The sequence below is a fragment of the Cygnus olor genome, chromosome 4, assembly GCF_009769625.2.
Source record: "Cygnus olor isolate bCygOlo1 chromosome 4, bCygOlo1.pri.v2, whole genome shotgun sequence".
Taxonomy (NCBI): Eukaryota; Metazoa; Chordata; class Aves; order Anseriformes; family Anatidae; genus Cygnus; species Cygnus olor.
In genome coordinates this window covers 62,777,879-62,785,410 of record NC_049172.1, presented here as the reverse complement: position 1 = coordinate 62,785,410, position 7,532 = coordinate 62,777,879, and the positions used below count along the sequence as shown (strand labels likewise).

Genomic DNA, 7,532 nt, shown 5'->3' with positions numbered 1-7,532 from the left:
AGGCTCCCCCAAGGAAGCCGGTTATTACTTGCAGCCTGTCTCTGTTCTACAGTGGTGTGCTGAATGCATTCTCCATTCTGTGCTGTTTTTCAGACTTGCTTCTGAGCTTTATCTACCAGGCTTTTGTTGACCTCCTACATGTTTGCCTTATGCTCTGGTTTCTCAACTAATCTTATTTATTGATGTAGCAGGGTGGTGTTTTTTTTTTGTTTGTTTGTTTTGTTTTGTGTTTTTTTTTTTGAGAATAGAGTCTGTATGTTTTTGTAGCCCAGCACACCAATCTTACGTTTTATAATGGGTACCGCACTGAACAGTTGTTAGCTGTAGATGCTGTTGTAAGTTTGGCAAGTTGCAATAATTTTTTCTTCATTTTCCTTCTAGTAGCCAGAGTGATTAAAGTGTGCAGGTAAAATCTATCCCATGCTATGGGTAAAGACCAATAATGTTTCCAGTGTTTGTTCAGATTTTTTTTTTTAACATTAGACAATTCTGCTTTATCATTTCAAGCACAGGAAGGGAACTGATTTCAACAAAAGCAGAAAAGGATTTATAGCATGTTCCTCATATAAATAAAGCCACATAATGTAAGACGTGGCATGTTGCATTGTTCTGTTCCTTTCATAATCTATGATGCCATATGGGCCTAAAAAAATACGACTATTATATGGATTTCTGCAGGCTAAATGGCATTGACACACATATATTGATCGAATAAATGAAATAACATGCACAGTTCTGACAATCTTTGCAGATTTGTAAGATTATAGCAGAGATGATTCTACGTCAGCAAAAAACTATAGGAATTTCTAATGAAGCCAAAGCCAGTTCATTAATATACATATGTTTGAAATTGCAGCCCTAACAATTGAGTTCTCTGCTCTGAACACTATAATACATATTGTCGTGAGCTATATGCCCTCAGATCATTTCTGTGAATTACAAGAAAATTATGGACTGGAGAACATTTTATTATTGTGCTTTTTATCCAGAAACACAGCCTTTCAGTGATGAAAATTGAAAACACTGAAAATTAAAATGTAAATGCATTTATCAAAAGAAGAGGAAAAAATGGAATCCTGAACTTTAACTGCTTTTACATTTTACTTCTTCAAACAACGATTTTGATATTTACATCTCAAAAGCACAAGTAGTCAGACTGCAATATCCATTGGGATCCTTACTAATAAGTGACTGGCTGTTTCTTGCTGGCGGTCTGAAGATTTGTTTTAGTAAAACAGCATTGAAAACTCTGTGTATGTTTTTGTGTGTGTGTTTGTATGTATTCTGAGAGACAAAGAAAATAATTATATGTTTATTTTGTGCTTTTTTTCTCCTTTCTGTTAAATGTACTCTTTGTGTTTTTTTACAGGTTAGTACCATACTAGATAGGATGCAAGTTACTCCTGTCTCTGTAGAGTGGAAAGAAAAGACAGAGAAACAGTGATACACTCTAGAAGCTTCTTTACAATGAAATTTAGCAGTTAATAAACTGAGTAAAATGCATAATTTAAGTTTCACTGCTGCTGGTCTTTTTTTTTTTCCCTTGGCTTCAGAAAAAAAAAAATATATTGCTTTTTCGCTGGCATCCTGCCTTGACTGATGAGATGTTAGCAGCCCCTAAGAAGGAGAAAATCCATATGCCGAAGACGACTGTGGGCTCAATTTCCTACAGAGGAAGAGTGTTGGATGAAGCATAGAAACAGGTAGGCAGTGCAGCAAACTGAGACAACATGCACCTCTGGTGCTGCTGAGTAATATAAGGAAATAAGAGGTTGATTGTATTATCTGAATGGAGACCATGCTTATTTGTGCAGTCGTTACTGTATACAAAGTCAGAATAGTTGACTCCCTGTAGCTAAAATCCATCCAAATCCTCTACAAGCGAGACAGGTAGAGAATAGATAAATCCTTTGTATAGTATTTCCACTGCTCTTGTAATCCTTTCCTCTTTCTTTTCCTTAACATTGGAAACATATTTTGTCTGGTGTGCATTTTCTGAACGCCATGCTGGGTACCAGTGCCAGATCCCCTAGATTTAAGTGACAAGCCCCTCCTCTCAGGCTGACATGACCACAGGGTGCTGAAGCTCCTTCCCCTTTTTAAACACAGAAGAGCAGCCAGCTGCTGTTCTCACATCCCTTCCCTTTCTTGGCCTGCACACATCCATAGTGGCTCTTGCATAGGGGGATGCCACTGTGGCCGGATGCCACAAGCCTGCAAGGTGTGCTGTCCTGCTTCTCCCAGCCCTACACTCAGCACCTTCTGTCCCAGAAGGGCAGAAGAAGCATGTCCCCCATTTACAACCTTGGAGTGATACCTCCATGTGCTGAGAGGGAAAATCCTCAAATGGCCTGATTTTATATGGATGGAAACATTTCTATCAGCCTTGTAACAGCTGCAGTGAAGAAGGATGAGCGCTACTTGTGGCTGACCCTCCCAGTGCACCATGGTGAGAGGAAGGAGGTAGCCTCAAATGGGCAATGGTGCTGCACCAAGTGAATTCATCTATGTTTTTGTAGTTTTCTCCTCAGAGTGTCCTTAATTAAGCTTTTAACACAGGCCCATTAATTTCAGATGCTTCTGTCTTTTCTTTGCTTAGCTTAGAAGAATTCAAATTGAGCATCCAAAATAAAGTTTTGGCATGACCATTTCTGTTTTAGTTTCACCTGTTGTAGCTGGAAAATAATTTTTGCCTGTCCATAATATTATTAAATAACTTTCATTCTAAGGTGATAAGCATTTAGAAACTCACACGGTATTATAAATAACAAAATTGCTATCACAGAGAAATTGCCACCAAGCAAAAGTTATTGCCATTTAGGATCTCAGATACTGAAATGGTTGAGAATCTTCTGGGTTCATGTTTCAAAGAAAATAGCTTGTCAAGTAAAGAGATCTTTAAATGAATATCTATTTATGCTAAAAATGTTCATAGCATTTTTTTTCAGAATAAAGAAAATCTGGTTTCATTATCCTTCCTTAAAATAAGCTACTCAAACTTGTACTTGTTCTTTTTCTTTCTTCTTTTTTTCCTTTTTATTTTTTTTTCCTTTTATCAAAAAAGCTGTTATTGTTAGTTCTATTTCTGTATCTGATATTTCTTTTTACTTTGAAAGGAAAATGACTTCAATGTTTCAGATGCTTCAGACACTGGAATATCTTGGGCTATCAAAACAGAACACAACAGTCATGATCAGAAACATTTTACTTTAGCATGTAAGCAATTATTTCTATAAAATCATTGATATTCTTCGGATATAACAGGCATGTTTGGCAAATTTATTTACATCTTTCCAATGTTTTATGCATTTTTTGTTCCAGTTTCATCTTTGTTATTTCTGTTCCTGTCTTTCTTGAATTCATGATTAATGTTTCTTTAGGCAACAAAACGATACATTCCAGATCAAGAGTTATGTAAAGTCATAGCTTTTTTTTTTTTTTTTAAGAAATAAAATGAGTCAATAAAATATTAGTATTCATATCAAGTTTCCTCTCCATGCAAGACATCTTGTAGTCAAAAGTTAGACAGACTAAAATGGCAGCTGCCCAAACAGGAAAGAAACATGGTACAAGCAATAGGTGGTTTTGGAAAATTCCAGCCACTACCTGGGTCTGGATACAATTGATAAAGAGGACAAAAGAACTAATGGTATGGATTTAATGGATCAAATTTCTCTTCTGCAGTTCATCTCTTCATTAATGGACCATGAAAAGTGAAGACAAGAGAATTGGACCAAAGAGCTGCCAGAGACTAAACCAAGTATTACCTCTTGAAAGATTGTATCCTTGATGCTTTAAATTAAAACTTTATTGCCATTGTAAAATGTCTGTGACTTACCCAGGGAAAATAAAATATATGATTTTCAGAGAGTGATCATTACTTTTTCAGCTAAAGAAGAAGTGTCCTTTCCTCTTAAGAATGGTGCGAAATGGAGTCCCCAACTAGCCTTCCTCAGGTGAGGTTCCTGGCCAAAGACATTTTCCATCCACATCTGTTTCATTATTTCTTTTTCAAGGAATGGAGCAAATTTTGAGTCACATCCTCAGTTCCTAATTTAATAGTAAAAAAAATAGAGCCATATTTCAGAGGAGTAAATAATCATTTTTCAACTTGTCTGGGACAAAGACTGTACTCTTCCTCCTGGGTATAGCATAGGGATGACATAGAAGAAAAATGCCATACCTCAGTTGGTCTGCATATCCCTGTTCCACACCTGAAAGGCAAAGATGTTGAGACCCAGATACCAACATGAGCCACAGAGGTTTTGGTCAGTGGTTTTTGAGCTGCAGTGATTGAAGAGTGGCTCAGCAAATGGGGAAGACCCAAGCAGGTATCTGTGGAAGGAATCAATTGCCTGTTCAAGAGCCACATATTCCTTATGTGAAACGTGGTGATATTTAAATGAAGATGCAGGGTTTTGAAGCTCCATATTGTGACCCAGGACTATTCAGACACAGCTTCAAAGTATTGGTATAAGGAGGAAACACCTGAGTCATTTCTGAGCACAGTGATGTAGCTTAGTTCCAAAGAACAACTTCATGCTGGATAGAATTGCCTTCATGGGCACTAACCTGCAAGACCTCCTGTTTCTGAATAGCAGAAATGCTCAGCAGAGAAATATTCTGTAATATCCAAGCAGCTTGAGAAACAACCACTTCTCTGTCAATAGCAGGGAATGTAGCATTTGTAACTCTTCTTCTTGAGAATTAACGGGGCTGCTTTCCAGGACACTGTTTGAGGATATCATAATTAAAAAAAAAAAAGTGACTAAAATAGACAAAATTGAAGTGCGTATACTAAAAACAGTAATTTTGAAGTTATTTTCTTAGTTTACTTTCTAAGTTTTTTTTGAAGTTGTTTTTATTTCTCCACAACTGCCTGATATTATATGTTATGCTCTTTTACAGTGAAAGCTGGATCACTTGTGAAAAATCTTAGAGACTCCATCCAGCCTCCTGCCCTGCTGGAGATACTCAAACCCAGACCTCACCTCTCCCTGAGATGAGAGGCCCAGCCACTAGGATGCTGGCTACAGGAGATGGAGTGTGGTGTGAGGGGGCAGACAGCATCTGTCTCTCTGACTGAAGCTGTTCCACCATGCAGAAAACCTTCAAAATTCAAGATCAAAGAGGGACCAAGAGGAGATACGACTGCATCATCCAGCAGTTTGCAGTCACCTGACAGAAGGAAATCTGTGTACCCTTCCTACTCCAACATGTATCTACAAGCTTCTATATGCATAAAGCACTAAATAAAATAGTAATAATAAAAATATCTGACCCTATGTTCTTCCTTTCCCCTTTTTGTTTAATTGGATTGTCTGTCAGTGCTCCATGTAGGAGGATCCCTTATCAGAAGTATGAAGCTTTTCTGACTGAATGGAAAGATGAAAACATGCTCAGTAAGCTGCTGTATTTGTTTCATGAGCTAAGCTACAAGTTGACCTGATGATCCCACAAAACAAAGAGCTGCTTATAAAATGTCTTAATTGCGGAGAGAGTATTAAATCAAAACCAGTTGTTGTTGGTGGTGATAGCTTCCATGGCTCTCTGCTACAGTCCACAGAGAAAGTATAGGCACCCTGAGAGATTACGTGGTAGTCTACACACAGCACAGACCTCAGAAAAAAAATCAGAAAGATGATAATTGTCCTTTCTTCCACCTCTGTCTTCTCCTGTTCTGCGCAGGCATCCTTGCATATATATCTGAGAAATACAGGTCTCAGTGCCTTCCTGGTTCTTTGTAAATATTTTATTCAGGCTCTGCTCCGTTTCCTAAATTTGAGCCTTCTGTACTTTACTAATGCACCAAAAAGGACTGTTGTGGTTTAACCCGTCCGGCAGCTCAACACCACACAGCCGTTCGCTCACCCTCCCCACTCCCTCTCTGGGATGGGGGAGAGAAACGGGAAAGTGAAGCCTGTGAGTTGAGATAAATACAGTTTATTAAGACAGGAAAATAATAATAACAATAATCATAATAATAATGATAATAGTACTACTGCTAATAATGTGTATGAAACAAGTGATGCACAATGCAATTGCTCACCACCTGCTGACCGATGCCCAGCCTATCCCCAAGCAGCCAGCCCCCCCACCCCGGCCAGCCACCCCTATATATTGTTTAGCATGACGTCAGATGGTATGGAATACCCCTTTGGCCAGTTTGGGTCAGCTGTCCTGGGTCTGTCCCCTCCCAGCTCTTGCTGCACCCCTAGCCTGCCCACTGGCAGGACAGAGTGAGAAGCTGAAAAGTCTTTGTACTTGGTGTAAATGTGCATTTACAGCTGGACAATTCCCAATACTGAGAAGCAGTACACAGAGCTTTCCATGAGGTTACAAAACGAATCTGAAACTTAACAAGCCATTGTTTATCTCATTATATGCATCTTCAGAGAGCCAAGAGCAACCTACGCAGTGCCACTGTTCTGTGGATTAATTCATGGCTGATGAAAATGGATTGTTCTTAAAAGCAAAAGCTTTATTGTTCGAATGTCCCGTCCTGAGTCTGGCTGCCCTGTGTAACCCATTGCCTGTAGGAGTCACAAGGCCTTCGAGGATGTGGTTGCCAATGTAGCCTCAGTGAGCACATCACCCATTATGCTTTGCTAACAAATTTGCTTAAAGGAGCATTGACTGGCACTTTTTTTTTTTTTTTTTTTTTTTTTTGTCAGATGAATGTCATGGCTGTCAAGGGCAGATGAAGGTTTAAAATATTACAAGCAGACGCCTCTTGCTAAGATAACATAAACCCATTTTTTTGCAAACATATCTCTGAGGAGGAAATAGGCTAGAGATCATCATGAGATTTTTTTGTAGCTGTAAAATTTTGTCAAAATGCAAGATGAAAACACAACAACAAAAAAACAACAAACCTATCAAGCAACTCAGTGCTAAAACTTCAGTCTGAGGACAATTCTGTTTGCAATTGCCACATCATTCGATTTTAAGTGATTTGCATACCAAATGCAAAAAAATGATTAACTGGAAACTTCCCCCCTCCACCCCCTCTGAGACATATGATGAGACAGCAACAGAAATGATGGATGTAGTGGATGATTGCTTGCTGAACCAGTGTGTGAGAGACTATGCTAGGAATAATTCATGTCAAGATATGGTCTTAACTAAAAGACATATTAAAAACAACAACTTGACAGGTTTAATATCTTACATGATACACATAATCTGTGACTTCTAAGGCATGTGATTACCTCAAAACATGATATTTCAGTAGGACTTCAATTTTATGAAAAGATCTCAAGAGATGCTTGATCTAATGTTAAATCAACCTTTCTCAAAATAAAGGGAACTTGAAGTCATTCTGAAGTATGGTATGGCCCTGTCTTTATCTAATACTGCTTCAAATCAACAGTGGTTCCCTGGGGAAAGTGGAACAACAATATTATAAAACAGGTGAAAGTGAACCAATAAACAGGATAATAAGACATTTTGGATGAAAATGCATTTCATAAAAACAAAGCATTTACTGCTTTGCCATGTTAGGAACCCACTGATTCCAATAAATATGCTAC

At 38.3% G+C, this 7,532-nt stretch overlaps 1 long non-coding RNA gene across 1 annotated transcript; it reads left to right on the top strand.

Annotated features, from left to right (window-relative positions):
- Positions 1–1,375: 1,375 nt before the first annotated feature.
- Positions 1,376–5,277, top strand: LOC121070189. Its single transcript, XR_005819943.1, has 4 exons — positions 1,376–1,703; positions 3,117–3,216; positions 3,890–3,956; positions 4,909–5,277. It is a non-coding gene; the product is annotated as an uncharacterized LOC121070189 (long non-coding RNA).
- The last annotated feature ends 2,255 nt before the right edge of the window (positions 5,278–7,532 follow it).